Here is a 14,273-nt window from a genome sequence, read left to right as displayed (position 1 = left end):
CTGCAACGACCTGGCCCCTGCTGTGAGGTCGCTAGTTGTTGCTGAATGTCCTGGACCATTTTTTGGTCGTTGCTCTCCCGCTGTGAAGCACACATCGCTGTGTTTGACAGCGAGAGAGCAACAATCTGAATGTGCAGGGAGCAGGGAACCAGCTTCTGCGGATGCTGGTAACCAAGGTACACATCGGGTAACCAAGCAAAGCGCTTTGCTTGGTAACCAGATATTTACCTTGGTTACCAGCGTCCACAGCTTCTAAAAGTCGGGTCCTTGCTCCCTGCACACATAGCCAGGGTACACATCGGGTAACTATAAGCAAAGCGCTTTGCTTAGTAACCCGATGTGTACCATGGTTACCAAGCACAGCGTCGTTACACGGGTCGCTGGTGGCTGATCTCTGATCGCTGTGGAGATCTGCCTGATGAACAGCTGTGGGATCGCTGGAGCATAGCTAAGTGTAACGTTAACCTAAGAATGATATTAATAGGGACTAGGATAAAATAGATGTAGAGATTAGAGTAGCCTTGAAACGTACTTATTGTTTTATGTTTCAGCAGTAAGGACTGTAAGGGAATAAAGGGGGCTTTACATGTTAGCGATATCGCTAGCAATTTCTAGCGATAGCAAGCGTGTAAGTACCCGCCCCCGTCGCGCATGCGATTGTTTGTGATCGCTGCCGTAGCGAACATTATCGCTACGCAGCATCACACATACTTACCTGGTCGGCGCCGTTGCTGTGACTGCCGAACAATCCCTCCTTCAAGGAGGAGGGACGTTCGGCATCATAGCGACGTCACCGCAACGTCACTAAGCGGCCGGCCAATCAAAGCGGAGGGGCGGAGCTGAGCGTGATGTAAACATCCCGCCCACCTCTTCCTTCTGCATTGCGGCCGGCGGCAGGTAAGGAGACGGTCCTCGCTCATGCGGTGTCACACATAGCGATGTGTGCTGCCGCATGAGCGATGAACCACAACGCTAAACAATCCTTACCGATTTTTGAGTTTGGGACGACCTCTCCATGGTGAACGATTTTCACCATTTTTGAGATCGCTGGTAAGTATTACACGCTGCGATATTGTTAATGACGCCGGATGTGCGTCACTAACAATGTGACCCCGACGATAAAACATTAACGATATCGTAGCGTGTAAAGCCCCCTTAAGTCTTGCCTAGATGCCTCTAACACACTATCCCTTCTCCAGGAGCTAGTCCTACACTAAATGAAGATAAGAACTGTATTATTAAAGCATAGAATAGAGTTTTTACGTTGCAGCAGCGAGGACTGTAAGGTAATAATCCCTGTCTCAATGCCTCTAATGATAGATTAGACGTAGTCCTGAAAAGGATTTTTGCTTTTATGTTGCAGCAGCAAGGACTGTAAAGGCTGCTCTACAAGTTACAATTTTATATGCGATCTCGTATGCGATCGCACACGCCATCATATGTGCGGCATGTTCAATTTGTTGCCCGTGTCGCACAAACGAGTAAACCCCGTCACACGAACTTACCTTCCATACGACCTCGATGTGGGCGGTGAACATCCACTTCCTGAAGGGGGAGGGACGTTCGGCGTTACAGCGACATCACACAGCAGCCGCCCAATAGAAGCGGAGGGGCGGAGATGAGCGGGACGTAAACATCCCGCCCACCTCCTTCCTTCAGCATTGCCGGCGGGACGCAGGTAAGTGGTGTTCATCGTTCCTGGGGTGTCACACATAGCGATGTGTGCTGCTTCGGGAACATTGAGCAACCGGACGTTCAATTTATTGAAAATGAACGACGTGCATGCGATCAACGTTTTTTCGTACAATCGCACGTAGGTTTCACACGCTATAACAACACTAACGATGCCGGATGTGCGTCACTTACGACGTGACCCCGCCGACACATCGTTATATATATTGTAGCGTGTAAAGCCCGCTTTAGGCAATAATCCCTGCCTAGATGCCTCTAATAATAAATTAGACTTAGGCGGACTTTGCACGTTGCGATATCAGTAATAATGTCTTACCGACGCTGCAGCGATAGTCCCCGCCCCCGTCGCAGGTACGATATCTTGTGATTGCTGCCATAGCGAACATTATCGCTACGGCAGCTTCACATGCACTCACCTGCCCTGCGACGTTGCTCTGGCCGGCGAACCGCCTCCTTACTAAGGGGGATATCGTGCGGCGTCATAGCAACGTCACACGGCAGGCAGCTAATAGAAGCGAAGGGGCGGCCAGCTCCTTCCTTCCGCATAGCCGGCCGGGATGCAGGTAGGAGATGTTCCTCTTTCCAGCGGCTTCACACACAGCGATATATGCTGCCTGCTGGAACGAGGAACAACCTCGTACCTTCGCAGCAGCGGCATAATGGAAATGTGGGACCCTACACCGATCATACGATAATGACGCTTTTGCGCTAGTTAATCGTATGTAAAAGGCTTTACACACTACGATGTCGACAGCGACGCCGGATGTGCGTAACTTTCGATTTGACCCCACCGACATTGCACCTGTGATCTCGTAGTGTGCAAAGCTCGCCGTAGCCCTGTAAAACAATAATCCCTAGATGCCTCGAATAATAGAGGAGACATAGTCCTGAAAAGGACTTTTGGTTTTATTTTGAAGCAGCAGGGACTGTAAGGCAATAATCCCTGCCTAGATGCCTCTAATTACCTATCCGTTCTTCAGCAGCTATCCTCCCACTAAATGCAGCGAAGAGTGGCATTATTAGAGAATAAAACAAATTAAAGTTAGCCCTTAAATATACTTTTGGTTTTACGTTGCAGCAGCAAGAACTGTAAAGCCAGCTTTACACCTTACAATTAGGTGTGCGATCTCGTATGCGATGTGACACGCCCAGGTCACATATGCGATTGAATGAGATTGCACGTAGGTCGTTCATTTGCTGTCACACGTGCGTTAGTAGTGTATGTTAAATTGATCAATTTTGTGTGCGATCCTTTACATCATGTGTTCTGTGACGTATGCATTGGGCACCCTTTTTTTTTTTTTTATTTATTGACTTGCCAAGCGTGTGTAATGTGTAGGGATGCGTTTTTACTATGTCATCTGCCATTCAGCTCTGCTACATGGCCGCTAATAGCAGACACAGACAGCCATGTAGCAGAGCTGAATGGCAGATGACAGCAGACACAGACAGAGCCGCACTGTCAGAATGAACTCGGGTGAACCTCACCCGACTTCATTGTCATGCTGCGGCTCTGTCTGTGTCGCGTCCTGATTAGCGGTCACCTGTGAAGGACTCACCGGTGACCGCTAAACTCCTGAGTAAGTGAATTGAGCAGCCCTCTCTCATATACTCACCGATACCCGATCCCCAGCGCTGCACAGCATTCACACTGCTCCGGCGGCTTTTACTGTTTTGAAAAAGCCGGCCGCCCATTAAACAATCTCGTATTCCCTACTTTCCCCGCCCACCGGCGCCTATGATTGGTTACAGTGAGACACGCCCCCACGCTGAGTGACAGGTATCACACTGCACCCAATCACAGCAGCCGGTGGGCGTGTCTATACTGTGCAGTGAAATAAATAATTAAATAATTAAAAAAAACGGCGTGCGGTCCCCCCCAATTTTAAAACCAGCCAGATAAAGCCATACGGCTGAAGGCTGCTATTCTCAGGATGGGGAGCTCCACGTTATGGGGAGCCCCCCAGCCTAACAATATCAGTCAGCAGCCGCCCAGAATTGCCGCATACATTAGATGCGACAGTTCTGGGACTGTACCCGGCTCTTCCCGATTTGCCCTGGTGCGTTGGCAAATCGGGGTAATAAGGAGTTATTGGCAGCCCATAGCTGCCAATAAGTCCTAGATTAATCATGTCAGGCGTCTATGAGACACCTTCCATGATTAATCTGTAAGTGACAGTAAATAAACACACACACCCGAAAATATCCTTTATTAGAAATAAAAAACACAAACACATTCCCTGGTTCACCACTTTAATCAGCCCCAAAAAGCCCTCCTTGTCCGGCGTACTCCAGGATGCTCCAGCGTCGCTTCCAGCGCTGCTGTATGGAGGTGACTGGAGCTGCAGCAGACACAGCCGCTCCGGTCACCTCCACACAGCAAATGAAGACAGCCGCGCGATCAGCTGAGCTGTCACTGAGGTTACCCGCCGTCACTGGATCCAGCGGTGGATGCAGCGGTGGCCGCGGGTAACCTCAGTGACAGCTCAGCTGATCGCGCTACTCACCGCTGCTCCTCTCACCTCCACGCAGCAACTGAGGTGAGTAGCGCGATCAGCTGAGCTGTCACTGAGGTTACCCGCGGCCACCGCTGCATCCACCGCTGGATCCAGTGACAGCGGGTAACCTCAGTGACAGCTCAGCTGATCGCGCGGCTGTCTTCATTTGCTGTGTGGAGGTGACCGGAGCGGCTGTGTCTGCTGCAGCTCCGGTCACCTCCATGCAGCAGCGCTGGAAGCGACGCTGGAGCATCCTGGATTACGCCGGACAAGGAGGGCTTTTTGGGGCTGATTAAAGTGGTTAACCAGGGTATATGTTTGTGTTTTTTATTTCTAATAAAGGATTTTTTCGGGCGTGTGTTTATTTACTGTAATTTACAGATTAATCATGGAAGGTGCCTCATAGACGCCTGACATGATTAATCTAGGACTTATTGTCAGCTATGGGCTGCCAATAACTCCTTATTACCCCGATTTGCCAACGCACCAGGGCAAATCGGGAAGAGCCGGGTACAGTCCCAGAACTGTCGCATCTAATGTATGCGGCAATTCTGGGCGGCTGCTGACTGATATTGTTAGGCTGGGGGGCTCCCCATAATGTGGGGCTCCCCATCCTGAGAATAGCAGCCTTCAGCCGTATGGCTTTATCTGGCTGGTTTTAAAATTGGGGGGGACCGCACGCCGGTTTTTTAAGTTATTTAATTATTTATTTCACTGCAAAGTATAGACACGCCCACCGGCTGCTGTGATTGGGTGCAGTGTGACACCTCTCACTCAGCGTGGGGGCGTGTCTCACTGTAACCAATCATAGGCGCCGGTGGGCGGGGAAAGCAGGGAATACGAGATTGTTTAATGGGCGGCCGGCTTTTTCAAAACAGTAAAAGCCGCCGGAGCAGTGTGAACGCCGTGCCGAGCCGGGCCGGGGATCGGAGATCGGTGAGTATGAGAGAGGGGGTAAGAGGGATAGACTGACATGGACAGAGAGAGAGGGACAAAGATAGTGACGGACTGACAGAGATTAGTGAATGACAGACATTGTGAGGCGCTTCAGAACGCAGCTTTTCAGCTGCGCTCTGAAGCGGACCTTTTTTAAGCTGCGGTGCAGAGCGCACACTGCGCACATAGCATCAGACACCAAAATCGTATGAGGGATGTCACACGTTACAATTGACTAGGTTCATACAACAAAACGTCCAATAAAAACAAAAAAACAAAAAAGTGAGCCGGAGTATGAGATGGTATACATGGTACTTGTGAGACCATGTTCACACTGGCCATGAGACAAAGAGAAACCAAGGAAAAAATTGTGAAAAAATACCCTGCTGTAACAAAAATAAAAGCATAGTGCATATAAACATAGGGTACTTAGTAAACACTGTTTTTGATCAAAAAAAGCATAAAGCTATCCCACCAACGCCAAGGTGTACCCAGTTGGGATAGTACCTACACTCTCTAATATTAAAACCTTACCATGGGTCTAAAATAGGCCTCAATGTGGCTAAGGGCTGAGAGCGACCGGGTCCCAACAGGACACACACAGTCAGGGGGATTCACAGATTGAAATGTCCAGCTCGCTGAGAAGGGGGCCACTCCCTGTTTGTACTGAATACAAAAAAACTACATAAAAACAAAAAAGTGAGCCGGAGTATGAGATGGTATACATGGTACTTGTGAGACCATGTTCACACTGGCCATGAGACAAAGAGAAACCAAGGAAAAAATTGTGAAAAAATACCCTGCTGTAACAAAAATAAAAGCATAGTGCATATAAACATAGGGTACTTAGTAAACACTGTTTTTGATCAAAAACAGCATAAAGCTATCCCACCAACGCCAAGGTGTACCCAGTTGGGATAGTACCTACACTCTCTAATATTAAAACCTTACCATGGGTCTAAAATAGGCCTCAATGTGCCTAAGGGCTGAGAGCGACCGGGTCCCAACAGGACACACACAGTCAGGGGGATTCACAGATTGAAATGTCCAGCTCGCTGAGAAGGGGGCCACTCCCTGTTTGTACTGAATACAAAAAAACTACATAAAAACAAAAAAGTGAGCCGGAGTATGAGATGGTATACATGGTACTTGTGAGACCATGTTCACACTGGCCATGAGACAAAGAGAAACCAAGGAAAAAATTGTGAAAAAATACCCAAAACGTCCAATGTATGAGGAATAAACGACGTGTATGCGATCACCGTATTTTCGTTCAATCTTGATTGCACGTAGGTGTCACACGCAAATACGTCACGAACGATGCAGGATGTGCGTCACTTACAACTTGACCCCGACGACGGATTGAAAGATTTATTGAAGCGTGTAAAGCAGGCATAAGGCTATAATTCCTGCCTAGGTGCCTCTAATACACTATTCCTTCTCCATGAGCTAGCCCTGCACTAAATACAGCTAACAACAGTATTTTTAGGGAATAGAATAGATTTTTTACATTGCAGCAGCAAGTACTGTAAGGCAATAACCACTCTATGTCACGCTCCCGAGGCCACGGCGCCGCTTATCTCGGCGCCCCTCCTCACTCACCAACCCGGTCCCCGTGCGCTCTGACCGCGGATGCCGCTCCTGATCCCCCTCTTCGGCTTCCTCTGTGCTCCCTGCTCCCTGTCCCCGCTGTCTTGCTGCAGACCGGGACTCTGCCTCCAGCTTTCCTGCGTCTCCTCCTACACTGATCTCCGGCTCCCGGTTCTCGCACATATGCACTTGGGCACGGGCGCGCTCACTCACCTTCTCTTAAAGGGCCAGCGTCTCTGAAACAGGATATGGCTGATTACAGGTACAGGGTATATAAGACTTCCTTTTCCATGTGGGCGGTGCCTGTTCATCGTGTACCTAGTAACCTTGTCTCTTGTGCTAGGTGTTCAGGTCCCTCTGTGTCACGTACCCAGGGTTAACCCTGTCTCTGCCCACAGATCCCGACTGCCAGCCTGTGTGTGTCCAGCCCATCGGTCTTCCAGGAGATTCCCCGGTGACGATCTGCTGTGGATTCCATCACCTTCCGTCAGCCTGTACCCGTCGCTGGTTCTGGACTCCACCCGGTATCATCTGTCAGCACCCTTGCTGCTCCCGGACTCCATCTGTGACCACCAGTCGGCACCTGTACCAGGTTCCGTTCATCCGTCCCGATTTTCTTAGCCTACTTCTACCCTTGGACCAGCCTCCCTATCCTTAACGGACATCTTAAGGACCTTAACCCGTGTTCCTGTCGTGTCTCGGCTGCTGTGCATCTAGGCCTTCTGGGGTGGCCACCAGACAGCCCCTGTATAGGGGTTCGCTCCTGGTAGCCTCCCTGGGGGAGTCCGGTGCACGGTCCCGTGGATCCTCCTTTGCACCGAACATTACACCCTAATACACTATGACATCTCCAGCAGCTCTCCCTATAATGTTTCCAGACAATTATAAAGGCAGGAGAAAAGCGGGTTTAAATACTGCGCCAAAACCACAGGAGTCCGGAGGATGTTGGTAAATCGCTTTTTATTTTCTCAGGTCAGAAAATAAAAAGGGATTTACCAACATCCTCCGGACTCCTGTGGTTTTGGCGCGGTATTTAAACCTGCTTTTCTCCTGCCTTTTTAATTGTCTTACCGCTGCGGGTCCGCTGCCTTCCACGCTATATTCATGCTCAATAAGGGGTTGTGACTGGCACAACCTGACCAGGTGAGTGAATTTTCTGACATTCACCTCCTACCTGTTTACCGGAAAAGACCCTATTTGCGCCTAATCTTTCCACAGCTTCTCTTTCCTATAATGTTTACAGGGTAGAGTGAACTGAGCGGCACGTCACTGAGACTTATTTAGACCCGATGAAGCAATGCGGCCGGCCATTCATAGTCATGCCAGTAGACAACATGGCTATGACATTACTGTCATAGGCAGACAATCCCCACATGTTTACTGTCTGAAAAACATCCGTAAAACATGCAGGGTGGGGACTCGAGCTTGGCACTGGAGCACCAGGGATACTCAATCGAGTCTAGAATGTGCCCTAGCACCCTGACACTGGAGCCGACCAGTATGCACCTGTGCCGCCCCTGCAGCAGTCGTACTGCTTGGATCCGGAGTTGCTGTGACTCGAGGGTCTCTGGACCTGGGGGCTTGCGGCCACTCCAAAGGAAGGGGGGGAGTGTTTACAAGGGATAAGTGTTCGTGACGCCATCTGTGGTTTGCGGTAAGGGAGTACCGCTGCTGCCGATGGGAGTACCCGGGGGAGATGGAGTAGGGCAGCCAGATGATGTTCCCTCCACGGGTAGGGGAGACCCCGGGACTCTAGCGATATAAGTGGTAGGTAGTGTGGTGAAGGCTATGGGGGCAGGCAAGGCGCAGGGAGAGCAGTGTACTCACTCAGGCTGTGTGGATGTTGGTGCAACCATTAAGCAGGCTCTGACACAGGAGTAAACCAAGTCACTGGGTGCCACTGCCACCCTGGGGAGCCCATCCGGGAATCCGCTCTCGCTGGTATTGCTTTAGTGGTTCGGAGCCTGCCTCCATGCACATGTGTTTTAGATGTTTCTGAGTGATCCTTCAGCCTGAAAGTGTCAGGGTCCCGCTCCCTATATTTGAATAGGGGAGCTGTGCTATTGATGGCTGACACTTGAGATTTCAGTGGGCCGCATAAGCTGGAAAGCCCTTTCCCCCTCGTTGTGTTGGTGCCTTCGATCTCTGAGCTCTTAGGGAAAGTTCATAAAGAGACTATTTTCCACAGGTGAATTACCAGGTTGCGTGAGATACACCCTGATCCGGTTACTGGACTTTCCGATGCTGACAGTTCTCCAAAATTAAGTCTGGGAACCCTTCTCCAATACCCTGCGACCGGGTCTCTGACTCCTCCGGTCCCAGACCACTGTTTGCGACCCAACAAAAGTCACCCAGGGAGCTACAACTCCCTCAGCTCCTCACTCTCTGAGGGCTACTACCAAACTCCAGGGAGCTACTACTCCCAGCTCCTCACTCTTTGGGAGATACTCCTGAACTGACTATGTCCCTCCCACCAGTCTGCTGACCCCTAGGCGGGTGGCCCTTTTCACACTAGACCACTCACTGGTGTGCCCGACAGTGTGTGGTGTGAGGGGTGGTTAAGATTTGAGTGCTGATGGAAGTAATACCAGTAATTAGGATCCCAAAACCATGGAGGATGAGTTCTACACCATAAGAGAAAGGATTGTAGTTCCCTGTGACACCCTTATAGAGTCAGGGGCGTCACATTACCCCTTGGTTAAACGTAACTCGTCCCAGAGCTACAGGACACCCAGAGGATTTATTTTTGTTTCAAACTGAAAAAGAGAACAGGTTATGCATAAATATTCATCCCACATAGGGGAGGCAAAACTCTTGAACATTAGGAAACTCTCAGAGTTCATTTACTAGAGCAACGGGGAATGCTACCGGTGGTAGCTGTAGTCGGTGTCTCAGCCTGCTCCACTGCAGCCCCTTCCTGCGACAGTCCATTGTCCCTCTCCCTTCAACCCGCCACCCAAACAACCTGGATCCTTGATGCCACCTCTAATCCTGGTGGACACCCCTTTTGCAAGTACCTTAGCAGTCCCTGGTGACAGTGTTGAAGTCCTGGAGGTGCAAAAGATGACTCTGGAAGGTGCAATAGGCGCAACTATATACAAGAGGCACAAGTTCGTGCTGGCTGCTGCCAGTCCTGCAGCCATGGTCCATTTTTAATAATAAAGTATAACTAAAAATCAGGTTAAATTTACGGGTCATTGGCTGGGATGTAAATCAGCATTTTTCAACATTTGCATATTATCATTACAATGGCAACAATATAACCACAACTTTAAACATTAGAGTAGCCGGGTTCCGCTACCATTACTGCAGCAGACAATCTGGGGCGGCCGATGTGACCGGCACTAACTTTCCCACCAGGGTGAAACGCTGCGCCGGACCATGGTACTACGGCCCTCGGACCCGGACGGTACCCTTGCTCGAATACCCTTTTTCTCTGTTGGTGCGGACGGCGGCTCCACCCGGCGATGCTTTCGGGCAAGCACCTCCGCACGCAGCTGCATCAGCTGCTGCCAATGCCTCTCCCAATCATGGGCACTGATGTCAGGCTCCGCTTCCTCTATGGGAACTGGCTGTAAATGGACTCCTGCGGCCCCGGCGGCTACCGGGAGGCTGTGCAGTGGGTGATCCAGCATCTCGACAGGCTCATCCTCCGCTGAAGTAGGGAAAGGAACCGGCTGTTCCACAGCCGGGATAGCAGAGTCCAGGTGCTCCGTATCGAGGTACGGGCCCGGTGATGCAGCCCGGTCTGGTCTGGCCGGTGATGAGGCTGGAGGCATTACGGCCTGCTTTCTTTCTACTGGTGCTGGAGGTTCTGCTGCTGGTGTTGGGGGTAGTGGCTCGGCGTCCGCCGAGAGCGAGGGTGGCAGTGGTTGGGTAATCGCGGTGGCCGGGGGCAGACCGGATCCCGCAACTGGGTAGGCCGGTTCAACCAGGACTGGGTAGCTGCTTACCAGCTCCACGCGCCAGGTCTCCATCTCACGGGCCCGTACCGCCACAGCCAGGCTCCTCATTTCCACTCTCCAGTGGTCCAGCATGTAGAGGAACTACATCTTCATCCTCCTGCAGAGCTGCTCGGTCTCTTCCTCGATCCAGATCGCGGTCCCGGGAGCAGCATGCTCCGGTGACCAGTCCATTGCTGCAGACATCTTGTTTCTGAGGGTTCCAGGAACTTTTTGGGCAGAGTCCTGGCATCCCTGCGCCACTTCCACTATTACATCCAGTTACGCTCCTTGGTTTTCAGCAGCAAGCCCTCTTGCTTCCGGCTGCGCTCTCAGGACGAGGGGTGTAGCTTCGTCTTTGCGCTCTTTTGGTCAGGAAGATGGCGTAGTTGGCCTTTTTAGGCGCCAAAATGGCGTAAAATGGCGGGAACCGACTTTCAACATCGCAGTTTGGATTTTTCAAGGCGCACGTCCCCCAGGTTAGTGGGCCCAGTCCGATCCTGTTCATGACGCCAAAGTTTTTGAGGTGTGCTGCCCCTGCAGCAGTCGGACTGTTCGGATCCTGGGTTGCTGTGGCTCGAGGGTCTCCGGACCCAGGGGCTTGCGGCCACTCAAAAGGAAGGGGGGGAGTATTTACAGGGGATAAGTGTTTGTGACGCCACCCGTGGTTCGCGATAAGGGGAGTAGTGCCGCTGCCGATCGGAGTACCCGGGGGAGATGGAGTGGGGCAGCCAGATGATGTTCCTTCCACGGGTAGGGGAGACTCTGTGACTCTAGAGATATAAGTGGCGGGTAGCGTTGGTGAAGGCTATGCGGGCAGGCACCGCGTAGGGAGAGCAGTGTACTCACTCAGGCTGTGTGGATGTTGGTGCAACCATTAAGCAGGCTCTGACACAGGAGTAAACCAAGTCTCTGGGTGGCGGTGCCACTCTGGGGAGCCCGTCCGGGAATCCGCTCTCGCTGGTATTGCTTTAGTGGTCCGGAGCCTGCCTCCATGCACATGTGTTTAGATGTTTCTGAGCGACCCCTCAGCCTAAAAGTGTCAGGGTCCCGCTCCCTATATTTGAATGGGGGATCTGTGCTCTCGACGGCTGACACTTGGGATTTCAGTGAGCCGCATAACCTGGAAAGCCCTATCCCCCTCGTTGTGTTGGTGCCTTCGATCTCTGAGCTCTATCCTACACAGGTGAATTACCAGGTTGTGTGAAGCTTAGAGTTGAGCGCGGTTTGCGGTTTGAGGTTCTCCAGTTCGCGGCTCGAGTGATTTTGGGGGCTGTTCTAGATCAAACTAGAACTCGAGCTTTTTGCTAAAGCTTGATAGTTCTAGATACGTTCGAGAACGGTTCTAGCAGCAAAAAGACAAGCTAATTACTAGCTGGCTTTCCGCTGTAATAGTGTAAGTCACTCTGTGATTCACACTATTATGAAATTTCAGTGTATAGTGTGCGGAAAAAGCGCATTCAGATCACTGCTGTTTGGATAATGGCGATCGCCATTTTTTTTTTTTTCCTTGTCTTCCTTCCCTAAGCGCGCGCGTGTAGTGGGGCGGGCCAGCATGTCAGCCAATCCCAGACACACACACAGCTAAGTGGACTTTTAGCCAGAGAAGCAACGGCATGTGTGATAGGATGTCCATGTCACATGTCCCTGCATTATAAATGCGGGCATCTGCCCGTCTGGACGCCATTATCTCTTCTGCGTCTGGGTGTCAGTCACCGCTGGCGTAGCTCCTGTCTCCGATACTGCTGTGTACGCTCTATACACAGCGCTATACAGAATAGGGATAGAAGTTTCTTTCAGCCCTTGTAAGGGCTAATACCGGCAGGGTCAGAGCCATAGGTGACAGTCAGGGCCGTGAAAACAGATTTTAACAGCTACACAAGATGACAGCGTCTGTGTAGCTAAGGTCAGGGATTTCTTCGCTGCATTTCCCCATTAGGAGGGATAGAAAGGAAGGCTTCCTTTCCTCTACCCAGACCCACAACCCTGCCACTGTACCCTCCTGCCCTTTGCACACTCAAACTCATTGTTACTAAGCCATTATACTAGCAAACACTGAGGAAACTTAGTGGCATCCTAAACGTGGCTGTTGGACTTCTGTATTGTCCCACTAGTGCAAAGATATTTGCAGCACGTCTGCCTGCATTGCACACTCAAACTCATTGTTACTAAGCCATTATACTAGCAAACACTGAGGAAACTTAGTGGCATCCTAAACGTGGCTGTTGGACTTCTCTATTGTCCCACTAGTGCAAAGATATTTGCAGCACGTCTGCCTGCATTGCACACTCAAACTCATTGTTACTAAGCCATTATACTAGCAAACTATGCTGCCAGTTTAAGGGCCGTAGTTGCATTGTCAGGGATAATTATTGTTGTTTATTCTGCTGTTAATAAAGCTAGACCACTGCTGAAATCTACACCACCTCTCAATTTTTACTACCACATTTTAAGTGCACAATCTTGTCGCAATCAAAATGAGTGGCAAAATGACAGATGCTGGTGCAAAGGGGAAGAGGCGTGTTGGAAAAGGAAAAAAAGGGTTTGTCCGTGGGGAAGGTGGCAAAGCTCCATTAACATCTTCTGAAGATAGACCATCTTCCAGCAAAAGTAAGATGTCTACTACTTACCGTGGACAATCCGATGTGCTCCCTTTTTTACGGACACGAACAACTGGAACAAAGGTAGATGATGGCCAAAAATGGAAAATGCTTGAATGGATCTCAAGTGGTCCAACAAGTGCCCTCTCCGCCACCTCAACTACCGCATCTAAAAACCACCAGTCCTCTGAGTTGTCAGCCCAATCACACTTGCATTCTCCCAGCTCTGAAGTCTCCATCCGCCCTGCACAGTATGGTGGAACTGAGATGGCTGAGTCTGCAGAGCTGTTCAGTCACACTATAGCCTGGGAATCAGAAGTCTGCTCCCAAGCTACAGTGAGTACAGACCAGGAAATGGTCTGCAGTGATGCCCGGAACCTTTGTGACTCTGATTCAGGCCGTGAGGACCAAGTTTCTGAGCATAATGTTGACCCTTTTTCACAAACTGTAACACCTGTTGTTATAGACAATGAGGAACATACTGATGACGATGAGACGCAGATACCAGATTGGGATGACAACTTAAATATTCGGTCAGGGCAAGAAGAGGCTCGGTCTGAGGGTGAGAGGAGTGCAAACACAACAAATGATGAGGAAGTTCTAGATCCCACCTACTGTCAACCCACAGTCAGGCACTCAAGGAGGTCAACAGAGGCGGTGGAGGAGGATGCAACCGACGACTAAGTTACCTTGCGCCTTCCTGGACAGATTCGGAGCACTGGATTCGGAGCACTGGTAGCACGTCTACAACTGCATCCTCAGCCACCACTCTGCCTCTGAGCACTAGTCAGGGGGGCTCAGCAGGTCGCATGCCCTCTAAGCCTTGCCTAGCCTGGTCCTTTTTTGACATAGCAAAAGATCGGCCAAATTATGTGATCTGTAAAATTTGTCGTGATTCTGTTAGTAGAGGGCAAAACCTCAGCAGTTTGACAACTTCTTCCATGAATCGTCACATGAATAAATATCATATGTCCCAGTGGGAAGCTCACCGTGCTTCAATGCGGCCTAGCAGAGCG

Source organism: Anomaloglossus baeobatrachus, chromosome 2 (assembly GCF_048569485.1).
Source record: "Anomaloglossus baeobatrachus isolate aAnoBae1 chromosome 2, aAnoBae1.hap1, whole genome shotgun sequence".
In the NCBI taxonomy this organism is placed as follows: Eukaryota; Metazoa; Chordata; class Amphibia; order Anura; family Aromobatidae; genus Anomaloglossus; species Anomaloglossus baeobatrachus.
This window is presented reverse-complemented; position numbering follows the sequence as displayed.